Genomic DNA, 20,036 nt, shown 5'->3' with positions numbered 1-20,036 from the left:
GAGGCAATTTACGGAAATATGTAATATATATGCGCTGTCATAGGAATTGTGTTCCAGCAACAAATGTTACTGAGCTCCTGTTATATGCCAAGGAGAAGAGGTCTGTCTGAGATAGGTGGGATGATTTTTTTCCAGTACTGCTCTTCCAGACCTGTTAGCCTGGGATTGGGGGGGGTGGGGGTGAGCAGGTAAGTGCAAAGCTAAAATCAGTAGCGTGACCATCAATCTTACTGCGTCCTTATTTGGTTCATAATTGAGGAATTTATTTAATTTTGTATTTTAAAGTTACCAAATGATAGTTATCTTTTGCTTCCTGAAGTAACCATAAGAGCAACAACTAAAAGATGTATTGAGGAGAGAGCACCTTGAGCTTTTTGTAAACTGTGTGGTTGAAAACAATTCATTCCTTTCAAGATTTTACTTTTTTGCTGAAGGCCTGACATTGAAAGTCATAGATCTTTAATTCTCGTTTAAGGAAATTAGAGAAAGCTGGGCTCTTCCTCATGTTAAATCCTTTGGGAGTCCATCTAGAGTTTGAATGTAGTCCAGAGTAGAGAACTTGCTGTTTGTTAAGTCCTGTAATATTAATTAACGGGGAAGATGTGGGTCATCTTGCAGATAAAGTCAGACTGACAAGTTATTTATTACTTGGAATAGGAAAGTTTTGGAATGAATACATGATGACAAATTGTTAACTGAAGTATCAGAGCTGAACTTGTCATACGACACATGGAACCATCCATTTTCCAAAGTGGACTACTCAAACCCAGCCCTTTGTGGGTGGCATGCTCTTGATTTACCATACTGTTTCATTACTGCTGTCAGCCATTCATTTTTCTTATTAACAAGAACTGTAATGATCTAAGCAAAAAAGGAATTTCATGAAAGAATATTGGGGCATTCTCAGCACTGCTTTAAATTCTGGAGGAAACCTGGCTCTGAAAATGGACAGGAACCAAGGGAAGTTCCAGAGTCAGAATTGCATTTCAGAAGTAGTTGGGGTTGGGGCCTGGAGAGTACATCACTTCTGATGATGCTTGGTGATTCTGGGTTCTGCAGCATGTAGCAGCAGCACCATGACCATGGACCTTGCTGCTGTTCTTGCTACCGCTGCTGCGTGGGAAACTGGTTATTACTGGAAAGTTGTTTTCTCATCCATGCTTCTTTGTGATACTAGCCTCTGATTCAAAAGTCCTCAGTGGGTGTCTTGGATTAGCTTAGGTCACTGCCTGCACCCTAGCTATGAGGGAAGTTGAGAAGGTGAGTATTCTGCCCTTTTGGCTTTTAAGAAAGGAGTCAGGCTCTACTTCCCACCAATATTTAGATAGTGGGGAAATCAGCAAACGTAAACATAAGAAAAGGGATGTCACTAAATGCTAAGCATCCAAACAAAACAAACTAAAACACGCAAATGCATTTTTCATACTAACAAACACTTGTTTATTAGTCCTTTACACAAAAAATAAATTTGCACTCATTTTGGATTGCTAGGATACAGTTCACTTGTGTGGTGGTAGTAGGTGCTCTGTTGAACACTTCCACTTGAGCAGTTGCAGCGTTTCTGAAGCGCCTAGTTAGGAATTACTGCAACCTGAAAATAGTATTCGAGAAATCAAAGGTTGGTGCATTGTTTTATGTAGTTTTTCTACCACTGTTGAATGCCCATCATTGGGGGATACAGTTTCTGTGATCCTTATCACCTTGTAAGTAAAATTTGGTTTTTTATCCACAATCAACTGTGAAGTCTTTGAGACTTCAATTTTTCCTTTGTCTATGTGCCAAAGCCTGGCACATAGTAAACTCTTAGTTTGTGTTATGAATGTCTCGCGGAACTTTCTTTCTGCTGCCTTCCATTGGAAATAAGAAATGGAATGAAAATATTAGTTTGTAACTATTAACAACAGCTCCATGGCAGGGGTGAGGGGACCAAAATAAAATAAAAGAACAGATGCTTATTGTAATTACTTCATTAGCCTCCAAATGATTTATTGTTATAAGAGTCTACCTGATTTCCTATGGCCTTGGGCTGTTTTGATTAATACTTTAGTTCTTGGATATTTATTTTGATTATTAGAGAAACCTGAGCCTGCTTCGTGGCTTCTTTTGCTCTTTTCCTCATTAAAAATTGGCTTCTAGGGGCCGGCCTGTCGCCGAGTGGTTAAGTTCGCGTGCTCTGCTGCAGCCTAGGGTTTCAGCGGTTCGAATCCTGGGCGCGGACATGGCACTGCTCATCAAGCCATGCTGAGGCGGCATCCCACATGCCACAACTAGAAGGGCCCACAACTAAAAATGCACAACTATGTACCGGGGGCTTTGGGAGAAAAAGGAAAAATAAAATCTTAAAAAAAAAAATTGGCTTCTGGCTTTTCATGTTGTGAGTGGAAAAGAAAATGAAGTTTCTAAATTGGAGAAAAATTAAATGACAATTTAATGCTGTTGTATGTCAGCATTGTGACCTAAAATAATTTATATTATTCTTTTTCTGCTGTTGCACACATTTTTAGTTTGATGGAGCTGACAAGGACTGACAAAGGGGTTATTTGTGTTTTCTGTTTGTTTTGGTAAATGTAGCACATAAAATTCTATTGTATTTACTTTGTAGGTCTCCCCACTCCCTCTGCTAGTGACCTAAATCTAATCTTTTTATCCTGGGGATATCCCTCCCCTAGCATACAAGAGATGGTGACTGTTGAAGTTGTTAAGAGATAATATTTTGGAGAATTTTAGGTCACTGTATTTTTTTTTCCCTAAAGTTCCAAATTGCCTGCAGTTTCCATATCAAGAGCTACCTCTGGCAAACTCTAATGACAATTTCTTCTGTAGGGTAAAGAGGAGATCTCTTCCATTATTAAGGCTGAGCTTGAGGCTTAGTGCCTCCCAGGAGGATGGAGGAGGAATTGGAAATGGAAAGTCGATCTTTTTAAGTCCTAGTGGATTGTGGGAAGAAGGGGGATGGAGGTAGGGAAAATAGATTGTGAGAAATATATGTTCTGACCTTCCCAGTCTGGCCAAAGTTCTGGGGTTGGGGTGAGAGTGTTCATTGGGTTGAGGGGACAGTCAAAAGCAAAAGGCCTTTGGCTCTGCTCTTTATTTGGAATCTTGAGAAGAGGTAGCTATGTAGGTTGGTGCTCTGCCAACATTGAGAGCTATAGCACAGCAGAGGTAGAAGGAAGTGGGTAGATAGATGAGCCTGTGGTAGCAGGGGATTCTGAAATGCTCTCATACTGCTCTGAGGGACGTAGTGGAGATTAGAGTTCTGGTGGAACCCAGGCATCATGACATAGGACTGTGTGACTCTAGACTAAAGGTCAGGATCTTGGATACCACAGATGGGAGCCAGCATGACATCCCAAAAGGTGAGATGGCAGCAGTCTAGCCACGGGACCCAGTCATCTCCTTGCAGCAGAGACCAGTGAGGATCCACAGAGATACCAAGATCCAAGGTCTTCTTGCCACCGTATGGATGTCCCATAAGCCCCATTTGGAGAAGAATTTACCTGAAAGCACCTATTTAAACCAGCTCTAGTAAGGAGCTAAACTTAAATGTGTGAATATGAATTGGAAGTGACTGAGATATTATTTGGCAAATTTTAAGTTTCTACCTATTTACTAGGGTGAGTGTTCATGAGGAAGATTAGATTAATTAAAGAAAAAATAGCCTCATGTTCATGAGACTGATTAGATCAATTACAGAAAATAAAGGAGTGCATTTGAGTTAGAGTGTACGTAAATATGACAGGCAATAAAGGTCAAAAAAAGAACACTGTGTTTGGTGAGATGATGTAGTCCATCTTGGCCAAGGCCTGGACTTAGGTTGGAGGCAGGAGGGAATACCTTCATATATTGGGGTAAGAAGAAGAGGTGCCAGAGAAGGCAGCAGCAATGATTGAAAGGTTTGATGACAATAGAGAAGTGGTTACTGAGTGACTCAGTCTTAGAGAAAAGAATGTTGGAAATATTCTTCTAGGAGAGAAGAGTGAAATGCCTACTGAAATGTAGTAGGATTACTGGGGTCCACTTAAAACTTGTGTTCATTTATTTAAAGTGAGAGCACTTAGAAGGGTAGTGCTTTTTTCTTTCCCAATGGTCAGCTGCTTGACTATGAGAATTGAATTTACCCTGGACTGCTAGGTTAGTGTGATGGATGGAGAGAGGGCAAGGGAGGTTATAATCATGAACTGTGATTTCTAAGCTGGGGACTGAGATCATGAGGAGGATGATGGACAATGAAATGTGGTAGAATCAATGGACTAGAGGACCTGAAGTGGTCAAAGAAATGGTGGAGTGGTCAGAGAGTGGGACGACTTGATATATATGTGCTTTAGAATTAGTGTATGTCTTGGTATAAGGTTTAGGGTATCACAGAAAGTGGCTCTTAGGCATTGGAATGGATAGTTTGAAGAAAGGCATGAGCCATCTCTCAAGGTTCTACCCTTCGAGAGGATTTCACTAATCCTTCATCTCCTCCATCCCCCAGGAAGAGTGTAGAACACTGCACCAGCTCACTTGTACCTGGTGCTGACGTATTTCACAAAATCAGTTGTAAACCCTCAGAATGCCTTTCAACCACTATTTGAGCAGAGGTGAGTGCCTCGCTGTCTCCACTTGGCTTTTTCTACTCAGCCCTTAAACCTTGGGTTAGGAGGCCAGTGTGGCCTTGGGCTGTTTTGATTAGTGCTTTAGTTCTTGGATATTTATTTTGATTATTAGAGAAACCTGAGTGCCCCATATGGTGACATACCTTCGGGATCAGCCAGCCAACCGGTGTCAGCTTTTTATTTTAGACCGTTTTGTCATGGAGGGATCAGAGATTTGTTCTCGTTGGGACACTCATTTTTTTCCTGCATTTGGATTTGTCTTCTCTACCTGTACTACCATCTCTGAGATCTACTGAAAATCTGTAGAGCTGTGGTATTCCTCACAAGGTTGCCTCTGACCTTTTTGAAAGAGAATTGAAGCAATGGGCTAATGCTGTGGTTTGACTCCTCTTCACATACACTGTCATTTGAGGCAGCTGATTTCAAAGACCACTGGTTCTCAAACTTTTCAGTCTCCTTTATAATCTCAAAAATTACTAAAAAGGATTTCATAGGAGGGGTTTTAAAAAAAGTTATTTAGGATTCTGAAGAGGTTTTGTTTATGTGGTTATATTTATTGATTTTACTGCATAAAAATTAAAATTGGTAAAGTTTGAAAATATGTATTTAAACATGATAAACTATTACATTTTAACAAAATTTTTAATGAAACTGACTATATTTTCCAAAGCAAAGGAAAGCTTACTGAGAAAAGTTGCCTGCTTTACAATTTTGCATGTCTCTTCAAGGTCTGGCTTAATAGAAGACCTTGGATTCTCATAACTGCTTCTTTCTGCATTCAGTGTATTGCAAAATCACATGGCATGTAGCCTCTAGAAAACTCCACTGTGCACTCATGACAAAAGGAGAATAAGAAAGGCAAAAAAATGTCTTAGTATTATTATGAAAATAGTTTTGATCTCGTGGGCCTCCTGAAAGTGCTTTTGGGCTTCCCAGGGGTCCCTGGACCATACTTTGAGAACCACGGTTATAAAACACTGGATGTGTCTTTTCTATCATTTTTAGAGGCTGGGGTTTGTTGGATAATATGTTGTGAATCAATGAGTAATATTTGGTTCAGATTTTCTCATAACCTGCCAGGATATATGGTATCGGGAACCAAGATATGGAGTTAGTGCCTCTTGGATGACTCACTCAATTTTTGCTTTCCATCCTCTAACTCTGGGCTGGTTCTGGTTGTTAGGGAGTCAAGGGAGAGATGTTCCACTGACTTGGGTATGGCCAGATATGGGGTGGTGTTTAACCTTGATTATCAAGGGAAAGTAAGAGAGCCACTTTCCATTTACTTGTTACCACAATATGTGATGATCAAATATTATTCAATAGCTAATATTTATTATCACTTATTGAGCAATGCCAGGCATGATTTTAGTGCTTCACCTTGTGTACTACTTCAGTTAATTCTCACAACAACCCTAAAAAAGTGTCTGTTATGTTCCTTATAAAAACAAATATGGACTGGAGAGTATTCCTAACACTTGTAGAAGTATAAATTGGTACTGCTCTTTTTCTGGTAGTACCTATCAGAATTGAGCACTGTGTTTTCTTGACCCTACTTTTGGGATTCTGACAGAAAGACAAATAATAAGGGTTGCACAAGGATACTTAGCATAGCATTTTGGTAATTAAAAAATAGGGAAAAAGCATTTTAATGTCCATTAATAGGGGACTAGTTAAATTATGGTGCAGCCATATTAGCCATCTAGCTATTGAGCCATAATAGCCATCTGGCTATTAAGATTGAAATGTATCTGTTTGTACAGATGTGGATGGATGTCCGTGACACCTTGCTGGGTGAATAAAGTTGTAGAACAACATGTGTTTAAATAAAATCTTTGTGTATGTGTACTTTTGTGTATAGAAAAGTTCTGGGAGAACATCCCAGAATTCTAATGTGATTTCTTCTGGAGAATGAGATCTGGAAGGGGGAAGATATGCCTTGTACTTTATATATTTTGTATTTTTCTCCTGCTCAAGCTTGTATTGTTTTTTTTGTAATTAGAGATTTAATCAAACTTGGAGAAAGTCTTTCTTAGACTTTGTTGCATTTGAGATTTTATGAAAGGGTGTATGCTGCTTGGAATGAAGATGCCTTTGAACTTCTTGCCAGCTTTTCACTTTTTTAAAAATTATCAGCTAATAAGACCAAGAGTGAACCTCTTGATAGAAGGTGAGCCAGTTCACTGGCTGGCCATTGGCTTTAGAATTTGAACTAAAAGAGGTAAAATGCCTGTTGGTGGTCCTAATAATTCTTGCTCTGTCCTTGCTTAAGGCTGGTTATTCAACTTTTCCTTGGTATTTCTGAGACATCACAGTATCCGTTGGTAAACTTTATTCATTTTCCTCAGTGGGCACACAAGATGACTACGTTTCCTAGCCTTCTTGCTGTTGGATTGGGGCCCTGTGACTCACTTTTGGCGAGTCGAGTGTGGGCTGGAGGTTATATAAGCCATTTCTGGGTCTGCTGTAAAATATCCTGTGCCATCTTCCATGCTCTCTCTTGACTGTGGAGGCCGTGTGTGGAGATGGAGAAACAAGACTTGTGAGTCATGGCATGAAGGAGAGCTGCTCTGGAGCATCACCCTACATGCATCAGATTTAGTGGGAGCTAGAAAGAAACTTCTATTGAGTTGTCACTTAGAGCAGCTCTTCTTGAACTTTAATGTGCATATGAATCACCTGAAGATCTTGTTCAAGTGCAGATTCTGATTCAGCAAGCTCTGGGTCGGGTGTGAGATACTGCATTTCTGATGAGCTCCTGGGTGATGCAAAAGCTGCTGGTCTGCTGATCGTACATGAGTAGCAAAGACTTAAAAGGGTTAAATGAAATGACATATAGCCCACTGTAAGTACTCAGTAAGCACTTACCAAATGCATGTTATAGCATCCCGAAATAGCACTGAGTATGATGAAAAGGAGTTAGGGACCATCCATAATCAAAAGTTTAAATTATTCCTAAGTACACGTCTACTCTTTTATGTATGATGGACCAGAATTTAGTTTTAGTACTATAGATGCAGAAAATTATGTGAAATTAGAACCTGGGGTTATTTTAAAGGTCATTTTGAACATTTACTTTTAGATATACAATCATTTTGGTGTTTGAGATAGTTATATGGTTATCTAGCTACCTTCCTGGAAAAATAATCTAACAACCTCTTCTCACTATAATTTTAAAAAATTTTAAAACTTTTGTTTGGAAATAATTTCTAATTTACAGAAAAGTTGTAAGAATAAGAATAGTACCAAAAAAAAAGTCTGTATATGCTTTACCCAGATTAAACTATTAACATTTGACCTCATTTGCTTTATCGTTTGCACACTCTGTCCTCCCTTGAGCCCCCATCTTTATCCACACACGCACACATACACCCTTTACCCCTAAATACTTTAGTGTGTATATCGAAAGAAGAGGGAAGTTATCATACATGTCGATTTCAGTAAATTTAACTTTACTACAATACTTGACTTAATCTGTATTTCATTTTGTCAAGTGACCCAATATTTTTTCCTTTTAGTACAGGATCCAGTCTAGGGTCAAGCATTGCATTTAATTGTCCTGTCTTTGACCTTCTTTAATCTGGAACATTTCCACAATTTTTCTTTGTCATGTATAATACATTTTTTCCTTTTTTTTTTTTTTAACAGAACATTTCTCATTTGGGGTTCATCTGATGTTTCTTTTGGTTAGATTCAGGTTATGCATTGTCAGCTGGGATGCTACATGGGTGAGGAGGTATCCTCGAGGCTCTTGATGTCCAGCTGCCTTCCATTGATGGTGTTAATGGTTATCACCCAGTCAGACTGTTGTTCTGTTTTTCTACTGTGCACTCTTCCCCCCTGCCCCCAACTAATAATCTGTGGGGAGACATTTTAAGACCATGGAAATATCCTGCTCTAACCAGAGGCACTCACAAGTAGAGTATACAGCTATGTACTGGGGACTTTGGGGAGAAGGAAAAGAAAACAAACAAACAAACAAAACCCCCCCAAAAAAGTACAGAATTTGTTTGCAATTTCCCCCTCCCGTCTACTCCACCAAAGACTGAGAGTATATAGTTAAATACAGTGCTCATTTTGTATTCTTTCTTTTTTTACTCTTCAGTGTATTTATTGGTATTCATTGGAAATACAATTGAGTTCATTTGTCTGACTTTGCTTTCAGTTTTAGGTTTTCTCCCTAATCCTTTTTTTTTTTTTTGAGGAAGATTAGCTCTGAGCTAACGTCTGCTGTCAATCCTCCTCTTTTTGCTGTGGAAGAGTGGCCCTGAGTGAACATCCGTGCCCATCTTCCTCTACTTTATATGTGGGACGCCTGCCACAGCATGGCTTGCCAAGTGGTGCTATGTCTGCACCCGGGATCCAAACCGGTGAACCCCGGGCTGTCAAAGCAGAACGTGCGCACTTAACTGCTGTGCCACTGGGCTGGCCCTTCCCTAATCCTTTTTGATTTAATTTTATATTATGAATATGTAGGACATTAACATGCTTCTAAAACTCAAACTATAAAAAAGATAGAAGTGTTAGCCCCTCCCATATCCATACTGTCCCGCACCCTGCCCTTGTAGGTAACCACCTTCATTGTTTTCTGGTTTATCGTCTCTCTCTCTCTCTCTCTCTCTCTGATAAAGATAAGCAAATATGTGTGTTTTCTTTTTTTTTTTTTGTGAGGAAGATTGGCCCTGAGTTAACATATGTTGCCAATCTTCCTCTTTTTCCTTGAGAAAGATTGTTACTGAGCTAACATCTGTGCCAATCTTCCTCTATTTTGTATGTGGGATGCCGCCACAGTGTGGCTTAACAAGCAGTGCTAGGTCTGCTCCTGGGATCCGAACCTGTGAACCCTGGGCTGCCGAAGCAGAGCATGCAAACTTAACCATTACACTACTGGGCCAGCCCCCATATGTCTGTTTTCTTATTTCACATTCTTATTATGAAAGAGCATACTGTGTTTGCTCTTTTGAACTTGCTTTGTTCACTTACAGTATCTGCTGGAAAACATTATATCAGTTTATAGAGATCTTACTCTCTTCTATAGCTCTGTCATACTCCATTTTGTGTATGTACCATGGTTTCTAATTTCCTATTCTTGGACATTTAGGTGATCTCCAGTATTTTGCAATTGTGAATAATGCTCTAATGAATAACCTTTCACTTATGTATTTGTGTGTTGTTGCAGGTGTATCTTCAGGGGAAATTCCTAGAGGTGGGATTGCTGGGTCAAAGTGTCAATACCTATGTGGGGATGGAACCTTTTACATTTCCACTAGCAATGTATGAGAGTGCTTGTTTCCCTGAACTTTGCAGACTGAGTATATTGTCACACTTTTGAAAGTTTTGCTAATGTGATGGCTGAGATGTGATATCTCAATATAGTTTAATTTGCATTTAAATTTAATTTGCGTTATTAGTACAGTTAAACATCTTTTTGTATTTAAAGTCCATATTTATATCTTTTTGTGAATTGTTTCCATGTATCTTTTGCTCATTTTTCTATAAGATTTTTGGTCTCCCCCCCCCCCCAATTTTAAACAGGTTTTTGTATGTTAAAGATGTAAGCCCTTTATCTTTGATAAATATTGCAAATATTTTCTCTCAGATTCTCATTTGTCTTTTAACTTTGCTTATGGTAGACGAATTCACCCGTTTTTTTCTTGAACTTGTATACGTTAAATCTGTACATTTAGATCCCTGATGCATTTAGAGTTTATTCTTATGTATGGTATAAGGAATGGATCTAATTTTATCTTTTTCCAAATGGCTATACAGTTGTCCCATCACCATTTATTAAAAAGATTATTTTTGTCCCAGTGATTTACCCAAGGATCATATTCTAGATCATATACTAATTGGGTCTAACTCTGGACTTTCTGCTCTATTCCATTGGTCTGTCTATTCATGCACCAGTACCACACTGTTTTAAATATAGAGAATTATAGAAAATAGAATTTCTGGGAATATTCTTATGTCATCTTCAAATACATAATTTTGTTTCTTTTTCTATATTTATGCCTCTAAGTGTTTTTTTCTAGGCTAATTACTTTGAGTAATGCCTCCATAACAGTGTTAAATAGTTGTGGAGATAGTGGGCATTCTTGTCTTGTTCCTGGCCTCTAGGGTTTCCTTATCAGGTAAGAAGCTGGTTTTAGGACTGAGGTACATGTATTTTATCATGTTAAGGAAGTATCCATCCATTTCTGTTTTCTCAGGTTTCTAATTAAGATGAGTGTTGAATTCTGCCAAAAGTATTTTCATCATCTATGAAGTCATGATTTTTTCCCACTATGCTTATTAATATCCCACCATAAATTTACTTAAGAGACAGTATAGAGCCAAATTGTATATAGTTCTCCTTATATTCAGGGTTACTTGCTTAGGTAAAGAGCATCATTAAAATAAATCTGTGTTTCAGTGTTGTGAAATTTTAATCAGTGGGGTGTTTATGCAAATTATCTCCCCCACCTAGTCTTGCTGACTAGACTCCAGTCTTGTCTAAAATTTCCAACAGTTTCACCAAATAAAGGTGAAATTCTTAGGATACTAATAGAATCATGGAATAGAGTGTTTGAGTTGGATGGGATCTCAGAGTCTAATTCAGTGCCTTTGGATAAGAATCATCAATGGATGCTAAAATAAGTGGGTAAAAGTATGATCAGAAATAGACATTTACACAGTTTCAAAGAGACCCCTTAGTAGATACTTATTAAGTACAAGGGAAAAATATAGTAAATTTACAGTGGAAAAACTTGGCAGGCATCGCTTTAACCAGATGATCAAAGTTAATATCACCAATAATAGGACAAATTGACGTCATGTGCCTCCCGATATGCACTGAAAAGGACACAGCACCACTTCCGTGATGTGTAGATGCCCGAAATGCATAACCTGAATTTAATCATGAGGAAAGATCAGAGAATACCAAATTGAGGGGCACTCTACAAAATAAGTAGACTGCAAAAGTATCAGTCGTGAATGACAGACTGAAGAACTCTTCCAGATTAAAGGGGACTAAGGCATGACATCTAAATGCAAGGTGTGATCCTGGATCAAAAATTGGGCATTAGTGGGACAATTGATGAAATTTGAATGAAGTCTATAGATCAGATAATAGCATTGAATCTGTTAATTTTTTTTTTTTTCTGGAAGCCCAGAGCTAACTACTGCCAATCCTCCTCTTTTTGCTGAGGAAGACTAGCCCTGAGCTAACATCCATGCCCATCTTCCTCTGCTTTATACGTGGGATGGCTGCCACAGCATGGCTTTTGCCAAGCAGTGCCATGTCCGCACCTGGGATCCGAACCAGTGAACCCCGGGCCGCCGAGAAGCGGAATGTGCGAACTTAACCACTGTGCCACTGGGTCAGTCCCTGTTAATTTTTTGATTTTGATGATTATTTGAGATGTTAACCTTTGGGGAGTCCTTGTAAAAGACGTGGGAATTCTTTACTATTTCTTGCAACTTTTTTTTTTCTTTTTTGAGGAAGATTAGCCCTGAGCTAACATCTGCTGCCAACCCTCCTCTTTTTGCTGAGGAAGACTGGCCCTAAGCTAACATCTGTGCCCGTCTCCCTTCACGTTACATGTGGGACACCTACCACAGCATGGCTTGCCAAGAGGTGCCATGTCTGCACCCAGGATCCGAACTGGTGAACCCTGGGCTGCCGAAGTGGAACGTGTGCACTTAACTGCTGCGCCACCTGGCTGGCCCCTCTTGCAACTTTTTAATCAGGCTGAAATTATTTCAAAATGAACATTTAAAAAATAAAAACAAAGGTTTTGTGTTTTTGAGATGGATAATGGGTGAAGTGATACGTTGGGGTTGCTTTAAAATATTGTAATTGGGAGGTTTGGTATGGGTATAGGTTATACAAGATGGGCATGTGTTGATAATTTGTGAAGCTGTTCGATGAATATGTGGGGTTTCATTATGCTATTCTCTCTACTTTTGGGAATGTCTGAAATTTTCTGTGATCAAAAAGTAAAAGATAAAATGGCTGTCCTTAAGTGTCTGTTCATTCTTGGCTGGTCTTATTTAAGAGTGAAGTACTAAAAACTTTTAGGTTAAAAACAAACAACTCTGGGCATTTGAGCAGATTCTTGCCTTGAGAGTGTTTATATCTATGGTCATCTGGTGTCTCCCAACTGTAAGGGCTGATCTCTGGGGCTGGTCAGTTTTTCCAGAAAGAGATTGTATCAATTAGGGTTTGATCAGAGAATCAGAAGTGACATTGAGTGTCAAAGGATAGAGTGACAAAGGCTAGGGATTATAGAGATTAGACCTTACATAGTTGTGGGAGTTGGTAAAGATGCTGTTGCTTCTGCTTCGTGTGGTGGGCCTGAAGACTTTGTAAGCTGGCAGGAGGATAAGCTGGATGCCCAGTAGGGGCAAGCAAGAACAAGTTGGAATCCAATTGGAACTAATAAGGATGAACTGGAACCTGCATCTCTCTGTTACTGCCTTCCCCCTTGATGACACTGATGGCCTTCAGAAATTGCTAATGCTCTTTGCTACAGAACTGTTCATGTCCGGGCTCCACAACTTTGAGAAGGTTCAGGAAGAGCTGTGGGAGGAGCAAGAAGAGTAGAGAGCCTGGCTGCTGCCCCAGGCCAACAAAGCCAGGTATTAAATCAGTGACAATGGACACAAGCTGCAACAGTACCTGGCACTCCACACAAACCTTCAGATTATAATGGCGATTGCTTCACTTCTGCCTTCCAAATCTCACACAGATGTCTTTTGTGGCTAACCTTAACCTGGAATCATACAGAGGGAATTTTGGGAAATGTAGTTCCAGCTTGCTGTGTTGATATACTACAGAAGTCACCACAGTTTATCCCTTGTCAACTATGCACACCTTATTTAACCATACTTAACGACAACAGCAAATTCATTCTCCCACCCAACTGTCCTTTGCACAACTGAAAACACACTAACCCTCTCTTGAAAAGAGTATGCAAAGTCTCTTTACCCATGTTTGGGTGATTTCATTCTTCTTAGAGCTGAATCACATTCTCCCTTTGGTATTCTATACCTTTGGTATCCAGTAATCCACTGTCGTTCTCCAAGACCCATCTGTCTCCTACATTGGCCAGATAGGCAAGTTAAATGAGGATGTGAGAGGAATTACCAACTTTGCATCTCTGAAATCATTGATGGTGGCATTAAGCCTCCCAGAAATGCAGTACTGATTTTGGTTTACTATTTAGGTAGGTAACGGCAGTTCTGGTGGTTTCCACTTGGACTTGTATACCATAATAGCCATTACTCTATGGCTAAGGGAATAAGAGAGGAGATTCTGACAGTTGCTGAGATGTCTATTCCAGTTATGCATCCTGGAACTGGAGAATATAACCACAGTGGATTTGGGGACCTTCTGGACCTGTGATGAGATGAATCTGAGCCCAGACCCTGTTGATCCCCTGACTTCCATAAGCTCTTATTCCTGAGAGGTTGGATCACAATGGTATTTTGGGTCTTCAGTTCAGAGCCAATATCCAGTAATCCCCCCAAAGTTTGGTTATGCCCTCTTCCCAAGTGCAAAATCATCCTTGTAAATCACTGTAGATCTCTTTTGGGACAACTAGGAGGAAGATTTATAGTATCCATATTTGGCTACGTGGTAGAATTCTTTCTCAAGGGGACCTGACATTCAAGAGGCTCTGGGTCTGTGGAGTGGCTCAAATCTGGAAATTGATAGAGTGGCGACAACTCTTTATTTTTTCGGTGATTTAAGTCATGCTTCTGTTTACCAGACCTAGAGCTTTTCTACTACTAGTAATAAGTAAGACTTGAGTAAATTGCCCATCCATTCCACTTCTAGGAACACTGTTATTAATTAGCCAATGTCGAAGATCTCTACAGTTCACATCGTTTTGGTTACTGTTTTGGCTGCCATTATGTTCTCCATTCTCATCTTGTCTTCAGTGATTAAGTGCTACCTCTTGGTCCCTGCCACCATGGGATCTCATCATTCCCCACTAAGTTCAGGGAGCCCAGTTTGATGGCAGGAGTTACCGTTTTTATTCCTGGTCTGTGGAGAACAGCGAGCGCACGGTTCTTAAAGAAGGCCAGGGCTCCTCTCATGAATGTATTTCTCGTAGCTTGGTGAATGGAATGTTTTCTAGATCCTCCCAGGGACGAGGTTATGGGCTGGGTAAGCAGGTCTTACATATTGAATCCACTTAGCATTCTGATCTCCCTAAGCCATTAGATATCTTCTTCCTCAGTCTACCAAAGAAGTTCTGACATTTCAGCTTCATTTAGCGTAGGTCACTTTTAGGTCCAGCTTTCAAGCAACCAAGAAAACTGTTAGAGCCATTCCCAGTTGCTTGAGCCAACTTATTGAATCCACAGTCTGTTTAGTGCACCCATATCAATAAATTGATCTTAATCCAGCATTATCTTCCACCCTAATCTGGCACTCTTACGATCCTTTCCCATATGTGTTCCCCAAATTTTTGTTAATATAAATGGCAAACTCTTGCAGTTCTTTTGGTGTGTAGTGCACCTCCTCATGGGTTGCGCTTTTTAGTTTTATCCTTTGGGGTCTGCCAGGACTTGAGTCTGATCATAGATCCAGACACCCTGAGAGGTGATGAGGGTAGTTCCTGAGGAGGATCAATAGTCCTCCGCAAGGCATTTACCATAGGGGAGGCCGCTGCACGTTCTTCAGGCAAATGGAGACCAACCTCTTCAGAGTACTGTTACTGGTAAAGGCAATTCAACAGAATTTAAGAGTTTAAGGTACCAAGTTTCAGGGATATCTGCCCAAATGTTTGCATCCCTAATTTAGGGTCCTACTCCTTGCCAGTCAATTCCCTAACTTTATGTAATTGCTAAACATTGAGTTTGAAAATTCAGTTTACATTGTCATTCAGTTCTTGCTACTCCAAGTGTGGTCTGTGCATCAGCAGCATCATTATTAACCGGGAGGTTGTTAACAATGTAGAGTTTTATATTACAGCACAGACTTATTGAATCAGAATATACGTGTTTTGTCTATAATGTCAGGATATCTGCATAACTTATGTTTACATTAAACTGAGACAAACTGATTTCTGTAAGTACTTTTAAAGTTCTCAGCAGCCCAATTACTTGATAAATCTTTCCTTTGAGGGATTTCTTTTGGGGGATTCTATGATTCGATTTTACATTCTATATATGCTACATCTAAAATTTTGCAAATCAAGTTTTATGTGATTTCCCATTTTCCACCTGGAAGTTCCCCCATGAAGACTTAATTAGATGTGATGCTCCCTCCGGTGGACGATGGGGTGAAAAGTGCGCAAACGTTCTTCAGAATAGTGACTTGGTTTTCAGCTATTAAAACTTAATATCCATGAGTGATCACCTTCATGAACCTCCTTTCAAAACTGTACTCAACTTCTTATATTTACCGTAGCTTCTGTTTTGAACTCCACCCAAAAAGGGGGCAAATAAGTCAAATTTTATCATAAATATCTATATAAAATTTACCATAATGAAAGAGCACTGGTCAAATTGTTATGGTAACTGTACCTTGTTGATAATGAGCATGTTATTCTCATTAAGAGTAAACAATCACGTCTAAGGGGGCTGGCCCTGTGGCCGAGTGGTTGGGTTTGTGCACTTGGCTTCGGCAGCCCGGGGTTTCGCTGCTTCAGATCCTGGGTGCGGACATGGCACTGCTCATTGGGCCATGCTGAGGCAGTGTCCCACATAGCACAACCAGAGGCACTCACAACTAGAATATATACAGCTATATACTGGGGGGCTTTGGGGAGAAGAAGAAGAAAAAAGATTGGCAACAGATGTTAACTGAGGTGCTAATCTTAAAAAAAAAAAAAAAAAAAATGTCTGAAACTGGTAGTCACATTTGAATTTGTGATGACCTGGAGTAAAAAGTGTGCCTGTTGATCTGCTTATAATGGGCCTTATTACTGTGCAGATTTTGTGCAAATGATTCCACTCCCCCCCCCCCCCCCAATTTTTGCTGTAATTACTGCTTGGTAGGATAAAAATAATGTGACTGTGTGGAATCATCTTATCTTTTATATCTCATTCTAATTTTAGAACTTAAATATAACAGTTATATTTCTGAACAGTTCCTGAAAAGGCCCATAACCCATGTGATAAGTACCTTAGACATTTTATTTTTAAATTAAAAATCAACAACTGAAGCCATTATTTTACTTGTTTCAATTTGGTAAAATCAAGAAAGTTTCCTTCCTGTTTTACACACAGCCCCTTTAGTTCTAGGTGCTTTTGCCATAAGCATCTTTGCTGCAAACATTTTTGCTGCATAACTAATTGGCCATAAGGCAGTTTTGCCATAAAAGAGAACTGGTTGACGGTTTGGTTGGACAGTTTGGTTTCAGCTAGAAAATACGGTGATAAAACTTACTGGAAGTGTGAATTGAGAGTGTGTGAAGCCAGATTGTGTACTATACTAGAATATGACAACATATCAGTGTGCAAATCCTTCCATGAGTACCGTCATCCCTCCCATCCATCAAAACCAAAAGTTTACCAAGCTGTGGTAAATACCACCGAGGTAGCTAGTCATTCACAAGTCTTCCAGGGTGTTAGTTATGGATTCTTTAGCTAATGTGGATGCAACAGCTTGTTTTCTATAGCTGCCTTTACCAAATTTATCAGTAATATTAGAAGTTGGAGGCAAGAGAGGATTGAAGCTCCTCCTCTCCCCAAAAAGAAATGGTTATCTGGTTCCTGAGTATAAGTTTCTTGAAAATGGTGAAAATCTTTTGCCATTTGATAGTGCAGGACATGATGTGGACAGAATTTTGGCACAGCATCTGGCTTAGATGATTTGGTGAAATATAAGGACCGGGCATGTGGTAGAACATGTAAGTATAGTCCAGATCTGTACTACATATTTCATTATGTCCTTTTTAATGTCCCTCTTTTGTTTTTTGTTATTCTATCTTTTACAGCAAAATTGCCTTATGACCAATTAGTTATGTGGTGAAAATGTTTGCTGGCAGCAGGAGTGTCTACTGCAAAGATACAGTGAAAATATTGGACACGGGCCTATTCATGTTTAATTTTAAACATTTGAGACATTTACAATTCAAGGTTAATATTCATTTTTTTATTCATTTCTTTGAGAATCATAATGTCAGGAAGTCCTCTGTTGTTGTTGTTATTATCCTTTCAGGCAAAAATAAAGAGAAAACACAAGGGGGAAAAGATAGATTGATAAATTGATAAATTGATAAATTGACAGATTTGACTTCATAAAAGTTAAAAACATCTGATGTCAAAGAACTGTCCTATAATGGAAAAGCCATGAGACTCAGGAGAATATTTCAACATAAAAAGGCACATATCTTCATAAAAATCCATATTAAATCATTCATAAATTAATAAGAGAAAGCAACTTATGAAGTACCACCTGCTTCTTGGGACTTTTTTCTCTTTGTCTCTGGACAGTTCTGATCTTTAGACTTCTCTGTGAGAGATTCTTTCCTAATTCATTGATTCTCAACATTGGCTACACTATTTTTACCAGTTTTGGAAGCACCTGGGGAGCTTTAACAAATACTGACTCATGGGTCCCACCCTAGAGATTCTGATTTAATTGGTTTAGAATGTGGCTTGAGTATGGGAATTTTAAAAGCTCCCCAGGTTATTATAATGTGCAGTCTGGGTTGACATCTACTATCTTTCTTTTTCGTCTTAACTGACTCCCCTCTCTGCATCTTTATATTCAAGGGCTGAGGTGAAATTGCCACAGCTGGATTCACTCAAGCTGCTTATGATATCTATAAATAATTCTGCAAGTTGAATTTCCTAGTGGACATTTATATTAGCATGTTCTGTTCGCATTTAAATGATTGTCATATGTAGGGCAAGCACATATTAAATTGAATTTTTAATTTGAGTGGTTGTGATGTTTCTCACAAATTGAATTTGATGAGTGTCTCAAAATTTAATTGTTAGCATTTTTCAGCTACTGTGTTTACCTCTTGTTAGGAAGTTGTACAGGTGATCAAGAAAAGAGTGCTTGGATATTTAGGTAACAGTTTCTCTGGATAGTTTAATTTTTTATTTTTTGACTGTCTAATATTGGATACTCAGTTTAGGTCTGAAAACTTAAGCTTCTTACAAAAGACTTGCTTTCTTTCTTTTTTTGAGAAAGATTAGCCCTGAGCTAAGTGTTGCCAGTCCTTTTCTTTTTGCTGAGGAAGACTGGCCCTGAGCTAACATCCATGCCCATCTTCGTCTACTTTATATATGGGACACCTACCACAGCATGGCTTTTGGCAAGCGGTGCCATGTCTGCACCCGGGATCTGAACTGGCGAACCCCGGGCTGCCGAGAAGCGGAACGTGCGAACTTTACCCGCTGGGCCACCGGGCCGGCCCACAAAAGACTTTAAGTCTATGAATCATTGATTTTTACTCTTTTTACAAATTTGTCTGCAGAATTTTGAAAACTATCCAGATGTCTGGGTCACATCCTTAAAGATCTTTTAAAGCGCCACAGGTAATGCTGATGCACAGCCTGAGTTGAGAACCTTTGGGAAAGAAAAAAAAAATAGAAAAGAAGTGGCATAGAGAATAATATATAGAGAACCTTTGGGGGAATAACTAATGGAGAAATTCATGTAGATTCTTTAGCAGACTTTTATTTGGACTGCATTGGAGTGTTGTTTGTGTAGGAGGTTATAGGGGATCAAGTTGGAATAGATTCTGGAATACAGAGGACCTTGATATTGATGGTCAGGCTAAAGAATTTGAACTTTATTTTGTAGGTGTGGAGGGCTCATAAAGATTTTTGAGTAGCAGTATGAAATGCACAAAATTACAGAAGGTTAGTGCAGGAGTACTGATTTGGGTGAATTTTGAGATTGGGGAGAGGTGTGGAAAGACTGGAGATGAGGATTCCAATTAAGAGAAAATTTGCTTTACTCTGGGTGTGAAGTAGTGAAGGCCTAAGTCAGGAAGTGGTGGAGGGCCTAGAAATAAAACAAGTCCTTTGGAGAAAAGAGTTGACCCAATTTCTTGACTTGATTATAGGGTGAGGAAGGAGTGAAGGATGAGTGCAGGGTTTTGAGTTCGAATTGTTGGACTAATGGTGATGCTACTGCTATTTGAAGTCATTGGTGTGGGTGAGATCACCAGGTAGTAAATTTAGCAAGCAAAGGGTAGCACTGCTGAGGACCAAGCTTAAGAAAAATCACTTCTCAGGATTGAGAGACGAGCGGCTTTTAAATAAGTTAATAGTTCCCCTTTTTTTGGCGTAGGTTTCACCGTCGAGGTGAGTAGGGTAAGTAACTTAATCCTCTGAAGCCTAATTTTACCTTTTTGGAAATGAAGGGTGCTTGAAATGAAGGGATTGAATGATTTCTGATATCCCTTTTAAACTTTCTACAGTTCTTGAGATCATTTCTGTATTTGCTGCCACTGCCCCCATTTTTGTAACAGTTTTATTGCG

General features: G+C 39.3%; 1 protein-coding gene across 8 annotated transcripts in view; it reads left to right on the top strand.

The window, feature by feature from the left end:
- Positions 1 to 20,036, top strand: part of SMYD3 (SET and MYND domain containing 3) — a 671,177-nt gene that overhangs the window by 1,031 nt on the left and 650,110 nt on the right. The window lies entirely within an intron of this gene.

The sequence above is a fragment of the Equus caballus genome, chromosome 30, assembly GCF_041296265.1.
Source record: "Equus caballus isolate H_3958 breed thoroughbred chromosome 30, TB-T2T, whole genome shotgun sequence".
NCBI classification, from domain to species: Eukaryota; Metazoa; Chordata; class Mammalia; order Perissodactyla; family Equidae; genus Equus; species Equus caballus.
This window is presented reverse-complemented; position numbering and strand designations above follow the sequence as displayed.